Here is a 24,413-nt window from a genome sequence, read left to right on the forward strand (position 1 = left end):
TCCAAATTTAATGTCCCTTTCTATGCTTTGGGGTCTTTTCAGAATAAACATAATATATAAAAAATAAAAAAAACTCTTATACTCTCTTTACCACTCACCTGTCTGTGATGCAATCCTAGCACACGCTTCCAGTATCCATTGTTTCAGATGCTGCACATCTCATATCTTCACAGCCTAGACAATTGCCTTCAGATGACCCCAAAGATAAAAGTCTAAGGGGGTCAGATCGGGAGACCTTGGTGGCCATTCAACTGGCCCACGACGACCAATCCACTTTCCAGGAAACTGTTCTTGTAGGATTGCTCGGACCTGACTCCCATAATGTGGTTGTGTACCATCTTGTTGGAAAAACTCAGGGAATGTGCCATCTTCAATGCATAAAGAGGGCAACACATCATCATGTAGCAATTTCAGATATCCAGTGGCATTGAGGTTTCCATTGATGAAGAATGGCCCCACTATCTTTGTACCCCATATACCTCACCATACCATCAATTTTTGTGTTCCAACAGTCTTGGAGGGATCTATCCACTGTGGGTTAGTGTCAGACCAATAGCGGTGGTTTTGTTTGTTAACTTCATCAGTCACAAAAAAGTTTGCCTCATCACTGAACATAATGTTCTGTGTAAACTGAGGGTTCTGTTCCAATTTTTGTTTTGCCCATTCTGCAAATTCAGTGCGCCGATCTGGGTCATCTTCATTGAGATGCTGCAGCAGCTGGATTTTGTAATGGTGCCATTTGTGAGTAGCTAATATCCTCTGAAAGGATGTTCGACTCATGCAACTCTCCAGTGACATGCGGCGAGTGCTACGCTGTGGGATCTTGCTGAATGAAGCAAGGACAGCCACTGATGTTTCTTCATTAGTGACAGTTTTCTTGCGTCCACATTTTGGCCAATCCAACACTGAACCTGTTTCACGAAATTTGGCAAGCAGTTTGCTAACTGTAGCATGGGAGATGGGTGGTCTCGTAGGGTGTCTTGCATTGAAATCTGCTGCAATGACCCGGGTACTGCATTCACCAAACATCAACACAATTTCTATCCGCTCCTCATTTGTTAACCTCTGCGACATGTCAATGGCTGTAAACAAAGAGAAACTTGCAAATAACTCATGAAAGAATAAAGTTACATTAAAACCAAGCACACCATTGTTTTTCTTATGAAATTCTCAATAAGTTTGATGTGTCACATGACCCTCTTCCCATTGAAAAAAATAAAGTTGGATCCAAAATGGCCGACTTCAAAATGGCCGCCATAGTCACCACCCATCTGGAAAAGTTTCCCCCTCCCATATACTAATGTGCCACAAACAGGAAGGTGATATCACCAACCATTCCCATTTTATTTAGGTGTATACATATAAATGGCCAACCCTGTATTTACTGTATATCCATCTGAACTAACAGTCCTTCTGAGGAATAATCCAGCTGCATTTATTCAGTGGTGATAGCAGGAATTAGGCAGTCAGGCAGTGTATGTGGCAGACTGCAGTGCATATAGTGCAAGAGGGTCCATTGAACGTTCCTGCTGCTGCTGTTCTTACATATATTTGTAGACATAGCCCCAGATATCATGGGCCAGGGCAAATTTTTTTTTTTATCTTAATCCTGGTTATTTACTTAAAAAGCAATCCAGAGTACAACATTTTTCTGCTCCATTTGCTTGTTCTCACTGCAGAATAAAACCAGATCTGTTCCATATTTCAGAGATCAAAATCCAGAAATTTAAACTGAACGTGGAAAATATTGGCCTCTTTTTCCATTCTGTTGCAGTGTGTCGGTCAAGCTATTCACACTAGGTGTCTGTGAAGGATAGTATAAGCAAATTACAGGCCTGCTATTTAAAACCGTGGTTCTCTGTCAGCCATAACACCTATAAGAGTGTCCCAAAATAAGACATTTCTTCCATTTCCATTCTGTTGCAGTGTGTCTGTCAAGCTATTCACACTAGGTGTCTGTGAAAGAGAGTATTAGCAAATTACAGGCCTGCTATTTAAAACTGTGGTTCTCTGTCAGACATAACACCTATAAGAGTGTTCCAAAATCAGACATTTCTTCCATTTTCATTCTGTTGCAGTGTGTCGGTCAAGCTATTCACACTAGGTGTCTGTGAAGGATAGTATAAGCAAATTACAGGCCTGCTATTTAAAACCGTGGTTCTCTGTCAGCCATAACACCTATAAGAGTGTCCCAAAATAAGACATTTCTTCCATTTCCATTCTGTTGCAGTGTGTCTGTCAAGCTATTCACACTAGATGTCTGTGAAGGATAGTATTAGCAAATTACAGGCCTGCTATTTAAAACCATGCTTCTCCCTCAGACATAAAACCTATAAGATTGTTCCAAAATCAGACATTTCTTCCATTTTCATTCCGTTGCAGTGTGTCGGTCAAGCTATTTACACTAGGTGTCTGTGAAGGATAGAATTAGCAAATTACAGGCCTGCTATTTAAAACTGTGGTTCTCTGTCAGACATAACACCTATAAGAGTGTTCCAAAATAAGACATTTCTTCCATTTTCATTCCGTTGCAGTGTGTCGGTCAAGCTATTCATACTAGGTGTCTGTGAAGGATAGTATTAGCAAATTACAGGCCTGCTATTTAAAACCGTGGTTCTCTCTCAGACATAACACCTATAACAGTGTTCCAAAATAAGACATTTCTTTCATTTTCATTCCGTTGCAGTGTGTCGGTCAAGCTATTCACACTGGGTCTCTGTGAAGAATAAAAGACCGAAGCCAAACACATAGTCATGGGCAAGCTGAAATTGTGCCACAACAAACACCCACATCTTGTCACTCGACCTTCCTGTCCCAATTAATAGGGGACCGCAGAACACCACTATTGAACACAGAGCAGTGTCAAAACGTTATTGGTTGGATAGCAGATAATGCTTTCAGTCACTTAGCCATGAGCACCACCACCCTGTCTTCCACACGGTCAAGTAGCCGTGAGTCTGGACTGCATATTTCTCACCCTGATCCTCCTTCCTCCCACCATGCCGAGTGCCCGGAGACAACTGATCCCACACTTGCACACTCAGAAGACCTGTTCACGTTTCCATTTTTAGATTCGGGCCTCTCGCCCAGCCAGCTTCAAGCGAGTCAAGAGGAGAACGCGTGTAGTGATGCCCAAATATTGGAGCAGCCACAGTCACACAAAGGCGACGGTGGGAAAGTGCAATTACTGTCGCAAGAGGTTGATGATGATGATGATGAGGCACAATTGCCAGAAAGTCAGGAGGAATACCATGTTGCATTTGAAGAGTCCCTGTGTGCCCAAACATTGGAGCTCCCCCACAAGTGACCCCATTTTGGAAACTAGATCCCCCAGGGAACTTATATAGACGTGTGGTGAGCCCATTGAACCCCCAGGTGCCTCATAGAAAATCATAATGTTGACTTGTGAAAATAAAAAAAAAACATTTTTTCCACAAAAATGCAAAAAAAAATATTTTCACAAGGGTACCAGGAGAAATTGCACCCCATAAGTTGTTGTGCAATTTCTCCTGAGTACTCATATACCCCATGTGTTGGAAAAAACTACTGTTTGGGCGCATGTAAGGGTTCGGAAGGGAAGGAGTGACGCTTTTGAATGCAGACCTTGATGGAATGGTCTGCTGGCGTCATGTCATGTTCTCAGAGCCCTTGATGTGCCTAAACAGTGAAATGCCTAACAAGTGCCCCCTTTTTGGTAGTGTTAGTTGATTTTTGAATTTTGTAATGTAGTGTTATACATCAGTTGTGTAGGATAATCTGACGAACACTACACAACTGACGTATGACAACCTGACGAACACTACGTCAGCTGTGCAGTGTTTGTCAGGTTGTCATACGTCAGAAATTAATTCAATAGTCCATCGAATTATGGTACCTTTTGAAGCAGTGTTTCATACACAGGCCAGGTTTGTCGGGGCAGGTGTCACATTGGTAAATGGTGTCCTTGCGTATTCCCCTTCGGTAACACACTCGGCACCTCTTTTGCGACTTTCCTTTTTTTCCGCTGTGAGGGATCTGCCCTGGGAAATGCTGGCCTGGTACAATTCTTGGTCCTTCAATTCCAGAAGTACTTGGGCCCGCTCTGTCACCGCTGCCAAATATCAGGGCCTTGATAACTGTTTCCTGAAACTGAAGATACGACGCAGAAGTCTGGCCAGCACATCGTGACAGAAGGAAAGCGTTGTGCATTGCCATCTGTACAATGTGCACGGCCAGCTTCTTGTACCACACTCTGGCCTTTCTCAAAGCACTGTATGGCTGGAGGACTTGATCAGAGAGATCAACTTCCCCCATGTACTTGTTGTACCCCACTACACAGTCTGGTTTGACGACCTGTGTAGTGGAACCTCGTACAGTGCTGAGTGTGCTGCCATCACCATGTATGGTGGTCAAGAAAAGGACATTCCTTTTGTCCTTGTACTTGACCATCAACAGGTGGTCGCTACATTGGGCTCTGCTCTCACCCCTTTTGAGCAGCTGCCCAATTAGCGTCTTTGGGAGGCTTTTCTGAATTTTGCGGACAGTACCGCAGGCTGCGGTACGTCGCGCAGAGAGGGACTGGAAGAGCGGGATACTTGTATAAAAGTTATCCACGTAGAGGTGATAACCTTTATCAAGCAGTGGGTGCACCAAGTCCCACACAATTTTCCCACTCACTCCCAGAACAGGGGGGCATTCAGGGGGTTCAATCCGGGAGTCCTTCCCTTCATAAACTCTAAACTTGTGAGTGTATCCTGAGGTACTCTCACAAAGTTTATACAGCTTGATCCCATACCTTGCCCTCTTACTGGGCAGGTACTGCCGGAATCCAAGCCGCCCCTTAAAAGAAATTAAGGACTCATCCACACAGATGTCCCTTTGGGGCAAGTACACTTCACCAAACTTGTTGTTGAAGTGTTCGATGACCGGCCGAACTTTGAAAAGATGATCAAAGTTCGGGTCATCGCGTGCAGGACACCTTGCATTATCTTGGTAATGCAAGAACTTGTAGATGGCCTGAAAACGTGTCCGGGGCATGACCATTCGGAACACTGGAGTGTTATACAAAACGTCAACACTCCAGTATTGCCGAAGCTCGGGCTTCTTCAAGATCCCCATAAGAAGGACCAAGCCCCAAAACTTCATCATTTCTACTGCGTCTACAGGAGACCAGTTAGAAAATGATGAAGAGGGGTTTTGTTCTAAAAATTGATGAGCGTATAAATTAGTTTGGCCCACCATGAGGTTTATAAAATCCTCAGAGAAAAAGACTTTGAAAAAGTCTATTTCTGTGAGGCCGGTGGTGTCAAACTTGATTCCTGATTCCGCTACGAAATCAGGAATCAGCGGCTCATAATTTTCGGGGGGCGAAGTCCATATAGGCTCAGTAGTGGGGGGCGCTGGAACATCTCTCCTGCGACGACGGCGGGACGGGCCAGCAGAACCTGAGGAAGAGGAGGAAGAAGAGAAGGAGGAAGAAGAGAAGGAGGAAGACGACGAGGAGTCGGAAAAATAAAGAAATGTGGGATCCTCACCCTCACTGTCAGTGTCGGAGGCAAGAATAGCGTATGCCTCCTCCGTTGAATACTGAGTTTGGGATGAGCCGGACATTGTTTGTTATGTATGTGGTGCGTGTGTGTCAATACTTTGAGAGTGTGTGTGTCAGTACTTTATTTAGAGTGTGTGGAAAAAGGAAATACTGTATGTGGTGCAAACAGCGAGCACGAGTGTGGATTGGTGAACTATGCCACCGATCAATACTCGGCGGCTGCTGGATGTGCGCACAAATGTGTGGGGAGTGGGAAGAGGGGAATTGGGTTGGATGAGGGGAGATCAGATTACTTACCAAAGTCCCCTCTGTTCTTCTTTCAGGACCGGGAGCCCGGAGCAGGAGCCCGGCGCTGGTGACCGGGAGCCCAGCGCTGGTGACCGGGAGCCCGGCACTGGTGACCGGGAGCCCGGAGCAGGAAGACGGGAGCCCGGAGCAGGAGACTGGCGCTGGTGACCGGGAGCCCGGCGCTGGTGACCGGGAGCCCGGAGCAGGAAGACGGGAGCCCGGAGCAGGAGACTGGCGCTGATGACCGGGAGCCCGGCGCTGGTGACCGGGAGCCCGGAGCAGGAAGACGGGAGCCCGGAGCAGGAGACTGGCGCTGGTGACCGGGAGCCCGGAGCAGGAGACCGGGAGCCCGGCGCTGGTGACCGGGAGCCCGGAGCAGGAAGACGGGAGCCCGGAGCAGGAAGACCGGGGGCCCAGAGCAGGAGACCGGGAACCCGGAGCAGGAGACCGGGAACCCGGAGCAGGAGACCGGTACTGGAGCTGGAGATCAGAAGCAAAAGAATTAACAGGGACACTGGGGTGAGGCGGATTGGGGTTGGAAGGGGGGTAAAAAGACAGGGGAGTGGGAAGAGGGGTAAAAAGACAGGGGAGTGGGAAGAGGGGGATTGGGGTGGATGAGGAGAGATCAGAGATGGACTTACCAAAGGGTCAGCAGGACTGGAGCAGAAGACCCAGAGCAGGAGACCGGGAGCCCCGAGCAGGAGACCGGGAGCCCGGTGTAGGAGACCAGGAGCCCGGTGCAGGAGACCAGGAGCCCGGCGCTGGTGACCAGGAGCCCGAAGCTGGTGACCGGGAGCCCGGCGCAGGAGCCCGGAGCAGGAGCCCGGGAGCAGGAGACCGGTACTGGAGCTGGAGATCAGAAGCAAAAGAATTAACAGGGACACTGGGGTGAGGCGGATTGGGGTGGGAAGGGGGGTAAAAAGACAGGGGAGTGGGAAGAGGGGTAAAAAGACAGGGGAGTGGGAAGAGGGGGATTGGGGTGGATGAGGGGAGATCAGAGATAGACTTAGCAAAGGGTCAGCAGGACTGGAACAGAAGACCCAGAGCAGGAGCCCGGAGCAGGAGACCAGGAACCCGGTGCAGGAGACCAGGAGCCCGGTGCAGGAGACCAGGAGCCCGGTGCAGGAGACCAGGAGCCCGGTGCAGGAGACCAGGAGCCCGGTGTAGGAGACCAGGAGCCCGGAGCAGGAGACCGGTACTGGAGCTGGATATCAGAAGCAAAAGAATTAACAGGGACACTGGGGTGAGGCGGATTGAGGTGGGAAGGGGGGTAAAAAGACAGGGGAGTGGGAAGAGGGGTAAAAAGACAGGGGAGTGGGAAGAGGGGGATTGGGGTGGATGAGGGGAGATCAGAGATGGACTTACCAATGGGTCAGCAGGACTGGAACAGAAGACCCAGAGCAGGAGACCGGGAGCCCGGTGCTGGTGACCAGGAGCCCGGCGCTGGTGACCAGGAGCCCGGCGCTGGTTACCGGGAGTGGAGCTGGAGACTCGGACCAGAGCTGGAGACCGCTGCAGGATGCAGAAAAAAGGTTACGGGGGTAAAAAGAGGGGGGAGGGGGGATTGGGGTGGATGAGGGGAGAACAGACTTACCAAAGTCTTCTCTGCAGGATCAGCAGCAGGCTCTGGAGCAGGAACCACAGCAGGTCAGGAGCAGAAGATCCAGGAGCTGGAGCACAAGATCAAGGACGCTGGAACAGAAGATCCAGGAGCAGCAGCAGCAGCAGCGACTGGAACAGTGAGAAGATGGTCTTGTGGTGTCACAGAATATTCTGTGGCACTACAAGGCCCAGCACAGACACATCAGATGTGATCGCTCTGTAGAAATCCTCACCAAATGTGAGGGTCTGTAGGGCGGTCACAGGGTGATGATGGGGTGGTGACAGGTGGAGGTAACCCGGCGCTGGTGACCAGGAGCCCGAAGCTGGTGACCGGGAGCCCGGCGCAGGAGCCCGGAGCAGGAGCCCGGGAGCAGGAGACCGGTACTGGAGCTGGAGATCAGAAGCAAAAGAATTAACAGGGACACTGGGGTGAGGCGGATTGGGGTGGGAAGGGGGGTAAAAAGACAGGGGAGTGGGAAGAGGGGTAAAAAGACAGGGGAGTGGGAAGAGGGGGATTGGGGTGGATGAGGGGAGATCAGAGATAGACTTAGCAAAGGGTCAGCAGGACTGGAACAGAAGACCCAGAGCAGGAGCCCGGAGCAGGAGACCAGGAACCCGGTGCAGGAGACCAGGAGCCCGGTGCAGGAGACCAGGAGCCCGGTGCAGGAGACCAGGAGCCCGATGCAGGAGACCAGGAGCCCAGTGCAGGAGACCAGGAGCCCGGTGTAGGAGACCAGGAGCCCGGAGCAGGAGACCGGTACTGGAGCTGGATATCAGAAGCAAAAGAATTAACAGGGACACTGGGGTGAGGCGGATTGAGGTGGGAAGGGGGGTAAAAAGACAGGGGAGTGGGAAGAGGGGTAAAAAGACAGGGGAGTGGGAAGAGGGGGATTGGGGTGGATGAGGGGAGATCAGAGATGGACTTACCAATGGGTCAGCAGGACTGGAACAGAAGACCCAGAGCAGGAGACCGGGAGCCCGGTGCTGGTGACCAGGAGCCCGGCGCTGGTGACCAGGAGCCCGGCGCTGGTTACCGGGAGTGGAGCTGGTGACTCGGACCAGAGCTGGAGACCGCTGCAGGATGCAGAAAAAAAGGTTACGGGGGTAAAAAGAGGGGGGAGGGGGTATTGGGGTGGATGAGGGGAGAACAGACTTACCAAAGTCTTCTCTGCAGGATCAGCAGCAGGCTCTGGAGCAGGAACCACAGCAGGTCAGGAGCAGAAGATCCAGGAGCTGGAGCACAAGATCAAGGACGCTGGAACAGAAGATCCAGGAGCAGCAGCAGCAGCAGCGACTGGAACAGTGAGAAGATGGTCTTGTGGTGTCACAGAATATTCTGTGGCACTACAAGGCCCAGCACAGACACATCAGATGTGATCGCTCTGTAGAAATCCTCACCAAATGTGAGGGTCTGTAGGGCGGTCACAGGGTGATGATGGGGTGGTGACAGGTGGAGGTAATCTGATTGGAGCAATCATTGATGACATTGATCGCTCCAATCAGAGTACCTGAATACAGGTGACCAGGCGGTCACAGGGAGGTGTCACCCCTCTGTGACCCCCTGTGGTGCATTTTGTGCCCCAGCCATCTGATTGGTGACACTGATTGCACCAATCAGATATGGCTGGAGCAGAGCACGCACCACAGGGGGTCACAGAGAGGTGACACTTCCTTGTGACCGCCGGTCACCTGTATTCAGGTACTCTGATTGGAGCGATCGATGTCATCATCGATCGCTCCAATCAGAGCAGTCTGGGGGCTTGAATCACATTACAGGGAATCATGGGGCAGTGACAGGCAGGTCACAAGCCGGTCACCGCCCCATGACCGCCCTGTCACCGCGCGGTCGTGCTACGATCGGTGCGATCGATGTGATCGGCGATCGCACCGATCATAGCAGTCCGGGGCCAGGGCTGGGGTGTCCTATCAACATCCTAGGATCGATGCTCATAGGAGCACCGATCCTAGGCTGCAGATCACTGTTTCCGGCAATCACATTGCCGGAAACAGTGAGAAATGCTGTGATTGGCTGTTCAGATTTGAACAGCCGATCACAGCGATCGCTGGTGCGGGGGGGCGGCGACAGCCCCCGGGATGATGACGCCATCTAACAGGAGGTAGGATGGCACCGTAACTTTAATGCTGTCACCGCGACTTAAGTCGCGGTGCCGCATTAAAGATATGACGTACTAATACGGGTCTGGCTCTTAGGTCCCAGGGCACAGACGCGTATTAGTACGGCAAATGTTGTTAAGGGGTTAAAGACTCTGCAGATCACCCCAAAAAGGCCATTTGCACTACCTGCCAGGCCAGCATCAGCAGGGTTAGCAAAACTACCAGCCTGACCACCACCAGCATGATCAGACACATGGCAGCAAAGCACCCGACTAAGTGGGCCGAAACCCAGGGTAAAGCAACAGTGTCTGCGGGTGACACCACAGCTTGTTCTGCTGTTGTGCGTGCACGCCAATCCCCTGTCCCTGGTGCATGCCAAGGTGCCTCCTGCCCTGTCGTTGCATACTCTCAACTAGCACCATCAGCAAGCACGTCTACGTCCTTGTCCCAGCGCAGATTTCAGTTGTCCCGACCCCAGTCCTTGGAACGCAAGCGCAAATACGCAGCCAATGCCCCACAGGCCACACTACAAAATTCACACATTTCGTAAATGCTTGCTCTAGAAATGTTGCCTTTTAGGCTCGTGGAGATGGAAGCTTTCCGCAATCTGATGGCGGTGGCTGTCCCTTGGTACTCGGTCCCCAATCGCCACTATTTCTCCCGGTGTGCCATCTGCGCATTACACGAGCACGTGTGCCACAACATTAGCCGTGCCCTCAACAATGCAGTTACTGGAAAAGTCCACCTAACCACGGACATGTGGACAAGTGCTTGTAGGCAGCGACGGTACATCTCGCTGACAGCACACTGGGTTAATATAGTGGAAGCTAGGACCCAGTCGGACTTTGGGATGGAACACATCCTCCATACACCAAGGATTGCAGGCCCTGGGTCAATCAGGGATGCCCCCACATTCTACCGCTCCTGCGCCTCCTCCTCTTCCTCTTCAGCCCCCATCTCCCAAATGACCACATCAGTCACAAGCTGGAAGCACTGCAGCACTGCCTTGGCCAAGCGGCAACAGGCTGTGCTGAAGCTAATATGCTTAGGTGACAAACCGCACAATGCTGAAGAGTTGTGGACAGCTCTGAAAGAGCAGGCAGATCTGTGGCTGACACCGCTGAACCTACAGCCAGGCATGGTCTTGTGTGATAAAGGCCGGAACCTGGTGGCGGCTCTGAGGCAAGGCAAGCTCACACACGTACCATGCCTGGCCCATGTGCTTAACTTTGTGGTTCAGCGGTTTCTCAAAACCTACCCGGATCTGCCAGATCTGCATGTCAAAGAACGCCGCATGTGTGCCCATTTTAGAAAGTCAGCTACAACTTCCACCACCCTTGCCGTGCTTCAGCAGCATTTGCAGCTTCCAGCTCACCGACTGGTGTGCGATGGGCTCACGCGTTGGAACTCTACATTGCAGATGTTGGGAAGGATTTGTGAGCAGAAGAGGGCAGTTGTTGACTACAAGCATCAACAAGGTCATCGGTATTCAGGTCAGACTCCACACATAAAACCTCAGGAGTGGACATGGATGACAGACATATGTACCATCTTCCAAAACTTTGAGAACTCCACCAAGATGAAAGTAGCGATGACGCCATAATTAGCATCACCATCCCGCTTCTCTGTCTTCTGAAACGCTCTCTGCTCACAATTAAAAAGGATGCATTGCAGGCGGAGCACGATGAGATGGAGCAAGGAACCACACAGCCCAGCCTCATCTCATCCCAACAAGGATTGGGTGACAATGAGGAAGAGGAGAAGGAAGAACAGGAGCTAGTTTCCTGCGCTAAAGATGGTACTATCTGCTCAACTGTCATACCGTCTGTTCAGTGTGGATGGCCTGAGGACAGGGAGGAGGAGGAAGAGGAGGAGGATGAGGAGGAGAGCATGGTCAGTCATCCTCTTGGTGAGGACACGGAAGTCTTGCCTCTTTGCAGTCTGGCACACATGGCTGAGTTTATGTAACGATGCCTTTCCCGTGACCCTCACATTGTCCAAATTTTGGGTGACAGTCATTATTGGTGACACTTCTAGACCCACACTACAAGGAAAACTTTCTGTCTCTTGCAGGACAGGCCTAATAAAATGGTGCAGTATGAGAATGCCCTTGTTGCGGAATTATTAAAAAATTCCATCTGAAAATGCTGGCGGCAGAGGTCACAGTTCATTGGACAACCAAGGAGTACAGGCGAGAGAGACACAAATGCAATCAAACAGAGGCAGAGGAACACTGTCAAAATTCTAAGACAGTTTTCTCTTCTTCCATCGCACAAGCCCTGATGCGTGGGGTACTCTCTCAAGGAGGGAAAAGTTGTGGAAGATGCTGAGGAAATACCTTGCCGACTGTACCAACGTCCTCCGTGATTCCTCTGTGCCTTATAATTATTGGGCATTCAAGCTGGACACGTGGCATGAACTGGCTCTCTATGCCTTGGAGGTCCTGGCCTGCCCTGTCACTATCGTTTTATCAGAGCGGGTTTTTAATGCCGCCGGTGGAATTATAACCGATAGGCACATCCGCTTGTCAACTGAGAATGCTGACAGGCTGACTCTTCTCCGCATCCTCATCCTCCACCATCATATATACACATAGGAAATACACGTTTATTAATTGCAGCACAACCTATGTGGTTTATGTTATCACGTGCATACAGTGCAATTTCCAAAATGTTGGTTGCACCACATGACCTCTCAGGACTAGAATTGAAGAACATATGTATCATGCTGCAAATGTTATGACAAGAGCTTTATAAGGATCTTCTTACCATTTTTTGTCTGTCCATAAAGGTTGTCTAAACTTTTCTCATGTTCATGCATTAGAGGGGGTTCTCACAAGTGATCAAGGTGGTGATAGAGACAAAGTATTGCATTTTAAAGAAGCGAGAACTGATATCACGTATTATTATTGAATTAATATTTTTACACCTATGACATTATGCCTATGTATTTTTTTTGTGAATGCTTTGTGTTTGGTTTATTAGCATAATTGTCTCATTTACATGACTAATTGCTCACCTCAGTTTTTTTTCCCCTCCCTTTTCTATTTAACTCTGCTTTTGCACTGATCACAGACTTATGACTAAGAACAGTTTTGTTCAAAACGCGTAATCCCCTGAATTTACAATTTTAACAGCATGATTTTAAAGGAAGTTAAATAAACATGACGTTTTAACGCATATCAAAGGTTCTGATTTGGATGTCTGTTGCCGAATCCTCTTTATTTGCATAGGCAAACAGTATGGAGACACACTTCCTAATAATGGGAGCATTTTTTGCAGGAGGCCCTCCGACCTTTCCGTCTCTTGCAAGGGGCATTGGAGTTCCTCCAAATTTTTGGCAGCTGTTGCTTCAATGCATAGGCAAACAATATGGGAGACACACTTCCTAATAATGGGAACATTTTTTGTAGTAGGCCCTCCGACCTCTACGTCTCTTGCAAGGGGAATAGGAGTTCCTCCAAATTTTTAGCAGCCATTGCTTCACTGCAGAGGCAAACAGTATGGGAGACACACTTCCTAATAATGGGAGCATTTTTTGCTGGAAGACCTCCCACCTCTCCGTCTCTTGCAAGGGGCATTGGAGTTCCTCCAATTTATTGCCAGCCATTACTTCAATGCATAGGCAAACAGTATGGGAGACCCACTTCCTAATAATGGGAACATTGTTTTTAGGAGGCCCTCCAACCTCTACGTCTCTTGCAAGGGGCATTAGAGCTCCTCCAAATTTTTGGCAGCCATTGCAGTCACTGCATATGCAATAACAGTATAGGAGACCCACTCGTTAATAATGGGAACCACAAAGCATAGCCGACTGCTGGTCCTTTAAGAATAATAAGGGCCGCCTGATGGCCCTATAAAAATAGTCTTTGTGACTTTCAGAGTCCCTCCATCATAAATGAAACAGGATGTATCTGATGATGTGTCACACACCACATGGCAGGTAAGGTTGTAAAATGATAAAATGACATTTTCTGGTGAATGCATTTGTCACGGTTGAAAGCAATGCAAAAGTGCAAAAATACATCAAAAACGCTACGTGTGAACATAGCCCAAGGTGTGGAGGAGCATTTTTGGTTTTGGTTATTTATTTTGCCTTATATACAAGTCATTATCCTGGAAAGGATGTTCCGTAACATATTTCCCAGGAAAATCCATTTTGGTTTAGTTTTTATATGTTTTATTGTGAGTCCGTAAAAGTGGTGTAATACCTCTGATAACGTTGTTGACAGCAGTGACCTGGGAGTCAGAAATGCTTCCAGGGATCTTACCCATGCTGTTCCCATGTTATTTGAGCACTGTTTCTATCGATTTGGGCAATGTTTAGACCAGACCGCCGTGGGGAGCCACTGGAAAAATGCTTGAGTTTCCCATAGACTTACATTGGGTTCGTTACTCGGTCCGAGCACTCGAGCATTCCAATTTGCTCGACTCGAACAACAAGTACCCGAGTATTTTAGTGCTCGCTCATCATTATTAGAAACAAGTCAATATTCAATAATGAAGCAATAGGGTCTAAATACATTATGGCAAGAAAAATTTGGGATTGAAAATGATATGAGACAATTTACGCTATGGAAAATGGTATTGTGCCACATAAAATATTAGAGCAGACCTCCAGTTACCGTCTTAAAAACCTGTTTTAAAGTACACCTTAGTGTTTATAATCCTCTCATTGCTGTGGTCAGCTGCAGAAATAAATAGATAGATAGATAGATAGATATTTAGATAGATAGATAGATAGATAGATAGAAAGAAAGATAGATAGAAAGATAGATAGATGTAGAGATAGATAGATAGATAGATAGATAGATAGATAGAGAGAGATAGATAGATAGATAGAGATAGATAGATGAATAGAGATATAGATAATCTATAGGTATATATAGTACAGACCAAAAGTTTGGACACACCTCATTTAAAGATTTTTCTGTATTTTCATGACTATGAAAATTGTACATTCACACTGAAGGCATCAAAACTATGAATTAACACATGTGGAATTATATACTTAACAAAAAAGTGTGAAACAACTGAAAATATGTCTTATATTCTAGGTTCTTCAAAGTAGCCACCTTTTGCTTTGATGACTGCTTTGCACACTCTTGGCATTCTCTTGGTGAGCTTCAAGAGGTAGTCACCGGAAATGGTCTTCCAACAATCTTGAAGGAGTTCCCAGAGATGCTTAGCACTTGTTGGCCCCTTTGCCTTCACTGTGCGGTCCAGCTCACCCCAAACCATCTCGATTGGGTTCAGGTCTGGTGACTGTGGAGGCCAGGTCATCTGGCGTAGCACCCCATCACTCTCCTTTAAGGTCAAATAGCCCTTACACAGCCTGGAGGTGTGTTGGGGGTCATTGTCCTGTTGAAAAATAAATGATGGTCCAACTAAACGCAAACCGGATGGAATAGCATGCCGCTGCAAGATGCTGTGGTAGCCATGCTGGTACAGTATGCCTTCAATTTTGAATAAATCCCCAACAGTGTCACCAGCAAAGCACCCCCACACCATCACACCTCCTCCTCCATGCTTCACGGTGGGAACCAGGCATGTAGAGTCCATCCGTTCACCTTTTCTGCATCGCACAAAGACACGGTGGTTGGAACCAAAGATCTCAAATTTGAACTCATCAGACCAAAGCACAGATTTCCACTGGTCTAATGTCCATTCCTTGTGTTCTTTAGCTCAAACAAGTCTCTTCTGCGTGTTGCCTGTCCTTAGCAGTGGTTTCCTAGCAGCTATTTTACCATGAAGGCCTGCTGCACAAAGTCTCCTCTTAACAGTTGTTGAAGAGATGTGTCTGCTGCTAGAACTCTGTGTGGCATTGATCTGGTCTCTAATCTGAGCTGCTGTTAACCTGCGATTTCTGAGGCTGGTGACTCGGATAAACTTATCCTCAGAAGCAGAGGTGACTCTTGGTCTTCCTTTCCTGGGGCGGTCCTCATGTGAGCCAGTTTCTTTGTAGCGCTTGATGGTTTTTGCAACTGCACTTGGGGACACTTTCAAAGTTTTCCCAATTTTTCGCACTGATTGACCTTAATTTCTTAAAGTAATGATGGCCACTCGTTTTTCTTTACTTAGCTGCTTTTTTCTTTCCATAATACAAATTCGAACAGTCTATTCAATAGGACTATCAGCTGTGTATCCACCAGACTTCTGCACAACACAACTGATGGTCCCAACCCCATTTATAAGTCAAGAAATCCCACTTGTTAAACCTGACAGGGCACACCTGTGAAGTGAAAACCATTTCCGGTGACTGCCTCTTGAAGCTCATCAAGAGAATGCCAAGAGTGTGCAAAGCAGTCATCAAAGCAAAAGATGGCTACTTTGAAGAACCTAGAATATAAGACATATTTTCAGTTGTTTCACACTTTTTTGTTAAATATATAATTCCATGTGTTAATTTATAGTTTTGATGGCTTCAGTGTGAATGTACAATCTTCATAGTCATGAAAATACAGAAAAATCATTAAATGAGAAGGTGTGTCCAAACTTTTGGTCTGTACTGTACATGATAGATAGATAGATAAATAGATGTAGAGATAGATAGAGATAGATGAATAGAGATATAGATAATCGATAGATATATACATGATCAATAGATAGATAGATAGATAGATAATAGATAGATACAGTGTTTATAATCCATTCATTGCTGTGGTCAGCTGCAGAAATAGATAGAAGACAGATAGATATAGAGATAGATAGATAGAAATAGATGAATAGATATATAGATAATATATAGATATATAGATGATAGATAGATAATAGATACAGTAGATTTTTATTTTATTTATTTATTTTACTCACTTATATGGTGCCATTAATTCCACAGCGCTTTACAGACATTATCGGCACTGTCCCCATTGGGGCTCACAATCTAAATTCCCTATCAGTATGTCTTTGGAATGTGGGAGGAAACTGGAGAACCCGGAGAAAACCCACGCAAACACGGGGAGAACATATAAACTTCTTGCAGATATTGTCCTTGGTGGGATTTGAACCCAGGACACCAGCGCTGCAAAGCTACAGTGCTAAGCTGTAGTTTTGCATGCAATCTGTTTTCAATATTAACTTGTCTTCTATTAAGCTGTATATTAATGCAAACTGCACTTAAGTGGTGCTTTTTCCTAAGGAAAATTGTCCCTGACAATATTTTGCTTTAGTAACATATTGCACATACACATGTATATACAGAGTATATACATGTTTATGTGCTGTGTGTATATATATAGCTATGTATGTATGTGCTGTGTCTATATACATGTGTTTTTATTAGCTGTGTGTATATACATTTCTATGGTATGTCTGTATCCATGTGTATGTATGTGCTGTGTGTATACAGTATGCATACTGTATGTTATGTATGTGCTATGCGTATATACATGCGTATGTATGTGCTCTGTTTTATATACTTGTGTGTATGTGTATATTCGAGTGTGTGTGCTATGTATTTATACATGTGTATGTGCTCTGTATATGTATGTATGTATGAATGTATACATGCATGAGAATAGCTTAAGGAAGCGAGCAGTATATATAAAATATATACAGTACAGACCAAAAGTTTGGACACACCTTCTCCTTTAAAGATTTTTCTGTATTTTCATGACTATGAAAATTGTACATTCACACTGAAGGCATCAAAACTATGAATTAACACATGTGGAATTATATACTTAACAAAAAAGTGTGAAACAACTGAAAATATGTCTTATATTCTAGGTTCTTCAAAGTAGCTACCTTTTGCTTTGATGACTGCTTTGCACACTCTTGGCATTCTCTTGATGAGCTTCAAGAGGTAGACACTTTAAATGGTCTTCCAACAATCTTGAAGGAGTTCCCAGAGATGCTTAGCACTTGTTGGCCCTTTTGCCTTCACTCTGCGGTCCAGCTCACCCCAAATCATCTCGATTGGGTTCAGGTCTGGTGACTGTGGAGGCCAGGTCATCTGGAGGAGAGAGGAGCCGGGAGAGACATAGACACAGGCAGTGAAATAGATCCTTGCTGAAGCTTCTCTGACAAGTAATTTATCTCACCTCAGAGCTGGATTCATAGATACACTGCTCAGTACTGCTGAATATTGTCCTCTGTGTTGCTGCTTCTGTCTATGTGATATCAAAGGAAAAAAGAGTAGGAATCACTGTATGTTTTTAGTGTATGGGAGTTGTCTAAGCAGGTGGTCTCTATCCACTAATTCAGAGTCAGTTGCAAATTAGAGATATAGCCTGGAACAAGAAAAAATTGTGAACACTGCAGGATATTCAAAAAGTTATCTATTAACAAGAAATAGTGTTGTATCTAATGTTTACACCGGAAAAAAATATTTTGAAAAGTTGCTGGAAAGTATAGGTCCTCTTTAATAAATATTGGCAATATCATACTTCATAGTGTACATCTAATATTACATTTACATAAAAGCAAATGCTATAATTAATGTAAAACATTATGTTTAAGTAGATTTTCAATCACAGTTATCAGAGGAAATAAAATAATTTTATATAACTTGATAAATGACATCTATATTTTTTTCACATTTCAAGAATGTTCCCACAATTTCTTGTATAGTTAAATCATTTTACAATTGGCTTCTAATGTTTATAATAAACTCTTGTGAGGCACAATACGCACTTCCCAGGAATAGATTCCCATACAACGGTTAGAATAACAGTTCAGTCTAGTTCATTGCAGTAATAATAATAATGAGATCTAGAAACGTAATTAAAGAGATGAAATATAAAAAAAGGATAATCGCCACAATATGGGTTCATAGATCTAAAAGCTGAAGGCAGCAAGTTTAGGCAAATATTTATATGATTTTAATAACAAATTGTCAGACTATGCTAATTATTGATTTTAAAAACGATAAGGCAACATAATAAAAAGAAAGAAAACAAAATGATTGTAGCTCACATGAAAAATAAGAAGCAAAGTGAAAGCAATATACAATATGCATGGTACAGAGCTTTCGCAGTCACTTCAAACAATTCACTGGTGAGGATACAGTGAGTCTGACCCCACTTATAAATGGCCTATCTTAGAAACAGAAGAACTGGATAACTCTAACTTAATTTTAATTGTTACATAACTGTATTATGGTGTTATAACAGTATGCAAAAAGAGGCTAACTAAAAAAAAGCTAATAATATTGACAAAGGTATTAGATTTGGATTGATCTTAATAACTGGGAATGTCCTGTTAGGCTTCCTGAGCCTATTTCTATCATCCAATTTTATAATTTAAAGGGAATCTATCAGGAGTTTTTTGCTATGTAATTTGAGAGTAGTATGTTATAGGAACTGAGACCTTGATTCCAGCAATATGTCATTTGCTAGACTGTGTACTATTGTTTCAAAAAAATCTGTGTTTTATCAACAGGAGATTATCACTACAGAAATAGGTGTCACATGGCTCCTAGTCAACTGCTCCCGTACCACTTATTAGCAGCTTTCTCACAATATAGAGTACACACAGAAAGCTGTAAATCAGTGGTGTGAATGGGGTAATACAAGGCTCAGAATTCAGAGTACTGCAACATCTACAGCAGAGAAAAACGATTTTATCACAGCTGCTACACCCAGAAAACTATGTGATACATTAGTGGAATCAGGGTCTCTACTCTTACCATACATCATGTTGCTCTCAGATGAGGTAGCAAAAACCTGGTGAAAGATTCCTGTGACATCTGTAATGGTGCCTTCCATTCTGTCTCTATTTCTGCCACCAGGCGATGCCGTGCTCTTGTTGAGGGCGACGCAGGGCAACAGTTCTAGTTCTGTGTCCTATGGGACTTGTAGTTCAATCCAGGCTGGTAGATAAAGGATTAACTTCTGTCTGTGTTGGTCACTGCTGGGTGTGGCTGTAGGCTATTTAACCTCATGAATTCCTGCTGTGCAGTGCCCCTTATAAACTGACTTGCTTCTGTGTCGTTTGTGCTTTGCTATATTCCCAGTGGACTTTCCTGATTTTGACCTCTGCTCATTTTTGACTATTCTCCTTCTTTACGATTTTGTCCCTACATCAACTTCCTGGTTCTGACCCAGCTCCCAGACCATTCTCTTACCTCTCGTTTGCTCCTCAGGACAGCATCTCTTCTGTGGAAGAAATCCAGTGGAACCCATTGTAAGACCAGGTCTCTGTACTGGGGTTAAAGGGTGAAGGCTGGGGTTCCTCTGGAAACTGCCAGACGCAGTGACTTGTGCCAAGTCTGTCTGAGATAGCCTTTTTCGAGCCTGTGGACCCTGACAGACTTAAAAATTCCCATTTATTTATTATGCTCACTTATATAGCGCCATTAATTCCACTGCGCTTTACAGACATTAATCATCACTTTTCCCATTGTGTCTCTAAATTCCCTAACAGCATGTCTTTGGAGTGTCTTAGGAGACCGGAGGAAACCCACGCAAACATGGGGAGAATATACAAACTCCTTGCAGATGTTGTCCTTGGTGGGATAAAGAAAGTTATAGAGGGATCCCATCTTTATATTACACTTTATCACTTTACCAATCAAAATGAGAAAACACTGCAAAGAGAGCAATAATCATGTATTATACAGTTAAGCCCAGAAATATTTGGACAGTAACAAACATTTTGTCATGTTAGCTGTTTACCAAAACATTTTCAAGAAACTGTTATATAATCAATATGGGCTTAAAGTGCAGACTCTCAGCGTTAGCTTGAGGGTATTCACATCCTAATTGTAGTAAAGGTTTAGGAATTACAGCTCTTTGATATGTAGCTGTGTCTCTTTCAAGGGATCAAAAGTAATTGGATAATTATCTCAAAAGCTTTTTAATGGGCTGAATGGACTTTTACCTTGTTAATTCATCTTCAATTAAGCAGGTAAAAGGTCTGGAGAATATTCCTGGTGTGGCATTTGCATTTGAAAGCTGTTGCTGAGAATCCACAACATACAGTCAAAGGAGCTCTCAATGGAAGTGAAACAGACCATCATTAGGCTGAAAAAAGAAGAAATCCATGAGAAGTAGCAAAAGTGTTAGGGGTGGTGAAATCAACACTAGAAAAATGCACTGGTGAGTTTTGCATCTCAAAAAGACCAGGATATCCACGAAAGACAACGTGATGGATAATCGCAAAATCCTTTCCATGATGAAGAAAAACCCCTTCACAGCATCTTCCCAAGTAAAGAACACTCAGGAAGTAGGTGTTTCAGTATCTTAAGTCTACTATAAAGAGAAGACATCATAAGAGCAAATACTGTACAGAGGGTTCACCACACGGTGCAAACCATTAACCAGCCTTAAAAATAGAAAGGCCAGATTAGATTTTGCCAAAACACATCTAAAGAAGCCAGCATAGTTCTGAAAAAACATTCTTTGGACAGATGAAACTAAGATCAACCTCTACCAGAATGAGTCAAAGAAGAAAGAATGGAGATTGTAGAAGGCACATTTGTACACTTCGGACCGTTGGTGGTGATTACCAGCTTCAGTGTGCATGTGCTGTGACCTGTGGCTCCCGGCGCATGCGCGGTCAATGTATCGTGCAGTCACTGCTGCAGTGTAACTAAACATCCATTAGCCTTCTTACACAGTTAGCAAACGCAATGTACCATTAAAACACTGGAGTGGTGGTTGTTGGAAATGGGCCTCTATACACCTATGTAGATATTGTAATAAAAACAAGACGTTTGCAGCTAGAATAGTCATTTACCACATTAACAATATATAGAGTGTATTTCTGATTCATTTAATGTTAGCTTCATTGAACAAAAAATGTGCTTTTCTTTCAAAAATAATGACATTTCTAAATAACCCTAAACTTTTGAAAAGGTGGTGTATATAAAACATTATAACATCATTATACTACCACCGATTTTCATGAAAACAGCTTGTTAGTGATGCACATTGCATCACTAACAACGCTATGGGGGCAGTGTACATAGCAACTAGGACATGACAGGTTCCCTTTAATTCTATGTTTACCAATTAATTTGAATGGGCACAGTATGTGCTACTTTATCAGAAATCAGTACCTGCATGGGGTGCCCATTTGTTAATAGCTCATCACTAGTGTTGAGCATTCCGATACTGAAATATCGGGTATCGACTGATATTCGCTGTTTCGGAGTTCCGATACTGAGTTCCGATACTTTTACAATATCGAATACCGGAATCAGAAGTTCACATAATGCCTGCGCTCTGCAGTGTCTCTGAAGGATGACAAGTAGTGTTGAGCCACCCCCGTAGTGTTCGAGTTCGGTTCGGTTCGTCGAACACCCGTGTGTTCGCCGAACTGTTCGTCGAACTGTTCGTCGAACACCTTCGAACACCGTTAAAACCAATGGCAGGCAAACAAAAACACATAGAAACACATAGAAAACACCTTCAAAGGTGTCCAAAAGCTGACAAACTGCTCAGAAGACATAACTAACACATGGAAAAGTGACAAGTACATATAGTCATGCGAAAATAAAAGAGGTGGAGGAGTAAAAGGAGGGGGAGACACAGGTATAGGCATGTCATGCCCTTCTAAAATCCAAAAAGTGAGAAGCCGACACGGCCAGTCCGCTCCTGCCCGTGCCACCTCCGTGTCGCCGGGTTTGTGCCAGAGCCGCGGTGAACCCTGACGGCCAGCCCCCCTCTCCCAATACTGGTGCCTGTCCGCTGGTGGGTCGAGCGAGCCCCCCTGTGGTAGAGGCAGCTCTAAGCTTTTTAATTTAAATTGTCTCTCTAATTTGAATGAATACACTTTAAATCCATTTACAAGGATCTATTGGAGGGCAAGTCTCATGCCAGCAGCCGCGGTAATTCCAGCTCCAGTAGCGTCCACTAAAGCTGCTGCAGGATCGAGCTCGGCTGTCCACCGCAAGGCATCCTACTGCCAGTCCCAGCCCCTATGCCTTGGGGTGCCTCCTGATGCTCTTCACTAAGTATCCCATGGTCCCGAAGCATTTCCTTTGAAAAAATTAAGTGTCTAAACTACAGGTGGTGCAGCTTGCTTAACAGCCGGGATAATCCGCTGACTAGCAGACACTGCTACTAGGCACAAAGTATTTCCTGGGCTAGATGCAGTTAAAAATTTGTAAATAGATACTCTCGTTGGATGCTGAGAAAGCATTCCATAGAGTCTCCTGGCACGCCATATATGATTCTCTTAAAAAGCTTGGGGTAGGGGTCTAGGGGACCCTTTTATAGCCAAAATCACGGCCCTGTATCGCAATACGTCACCTAGGCTGAAGATAAATGGAACTGTAGCACCCTGAGGGCTCGGTTGCTACAGACGTATTGCACCTCACCCAGAGGTGTGATATCTCACTCTCAGGTAAGGATGGAGTGTGGATCAGGACCCGACACCTGCATGCATTACACCACATTGCCGTGGGGCAGGGCGACCAATATGCCCCTGAGATGGGCATGACAGTCCCTGTCCCTGGCTGGAGTGGGGGGAGGGAACACTGAGGAAGGGGAACCCTGTAGTGCAGGAGCAGGGAGGAAGCAGTTCCTGGGTGCATTGAGAAGGGAGTATAAAAGGTGGGCACCATCTTAGTTCAGTGCAGAGAAGTCTGAGCAGAAGTGGCAGGGAGCAGGGGCTCTGCATGAGCTCTGCTCCGGAGGCGGGCCTAGTAACAGAGGCCCAGGCCTGGAAGAGGGAGAAGGAAGGAAGAGGAGCGGAGAAGGCTCCAGGAACGAGGAATGAAGGGATCCCAGGGGTGCGGACGGGCGAGTCGCCACCGCACGCCCGAATCCACCTGCGTGGAGGGGTCAGGCCAAAGGGGGAGACCGGTCCCCGAACTAGTGGAGGCAGGAAACGACCCTCAGCTAGAAACCGGAGGCTCTGACATTTTATGTGGCGCAGCCCCTCGCTACACCCGCTAGGAAGGCACCACATAGGGTCAGGGAAACTGGCGCCAAGTTTACCAAGAGGAGGCCCGAGGCAGCCGGACAGAAGTGTTGGTAAGAAAGGCCAGACAAAGGACACACAAAGGGGGTCCTGTGAAGTGCTCCAAAGTTATCTGGGAGTTGTCTGAGCCCCTCATCTGGTGAGCACAGTACGACGTGGGCAGCCGTTACCTGCAGACGTGGTCTGGATAATAAGAACTGTGAGTAAAGGCCCTGAACTGCATCACTGACTCCGTGTCGTTACTGCTGCTGCCCTGCACCATCACCCCCATCCTCCGCATACACTGCCCTGAGGCTATACTCCTCCCGTGGGGAGTTATGCTACGCTCTGCTGCACCCACAACACCAGCCTCAGCGGTCTGCCCTGTAGCGGCGGTTCACTCTGACCGCAATCCACGGGTGGCGTAGTCGGACATTTAAACATCAAAACCACATAAATAGTTCCGCCACTGGTTTGACCGCCCTGAGCCACGGAACCGGGTCGCCGCCACGAAGACTACAACCACCAGCCTCCACCAAAAAGGGTCCGGCTCCGGGTGTCCCAAGGCCCAGGTGGTGCGTCAGAACATTTTCATCACCTTTCACAATCACCAATGGGACAAGGCAGTGATGTCCTCTGTCCCCTCTCTTATACATTCTAGTGACGGAGCACCTGCTCTCATCAATTCGCCATAACCCCAATATTAGGTGGATTGAGGTGGGAGGCACCGAGTACAAGTGCTCTCTATTTGCTGATGATGTCCTAGTATATATCACTCAATCACATATATCCATCCATGCTGTTATGGCTGAAATAGATCACTTTGTTACATGGTAAAATTTTAAAATCAATGCAGCGAAGTCTGAGGCCCTCGATGTCTCCCTCCCCAAATCCATATAGGATTCCATCGAGTCCAACTTTCCCTTTGCCTGGCCCTCACAGGGTATCAAATACTTAGGAATTCCTATTCATAGAGACCTCTCACATCTATGTTATCTTAATTTTGGGCCCTTTATTGAACAACTCCATACAGA

The sequence above is a fragment of the Phyllobates terribilis genome, unplaced genomic scaffold (genome assembly GCF_046119375.1).
Source record: "Phyllobates terribilis strain yellow unplaced genomic scaffold, ASM4611937v1 Scaffold_3__8_contigs__length_932513732, whole genome shotgun sequence".
Classification (NCBI taxonomy): Eukaryota; Metazoa; Chordata; class Amphibia; order Anura; family Dendrobatidae; genus Phyllobates; species Phyllobates terribilis.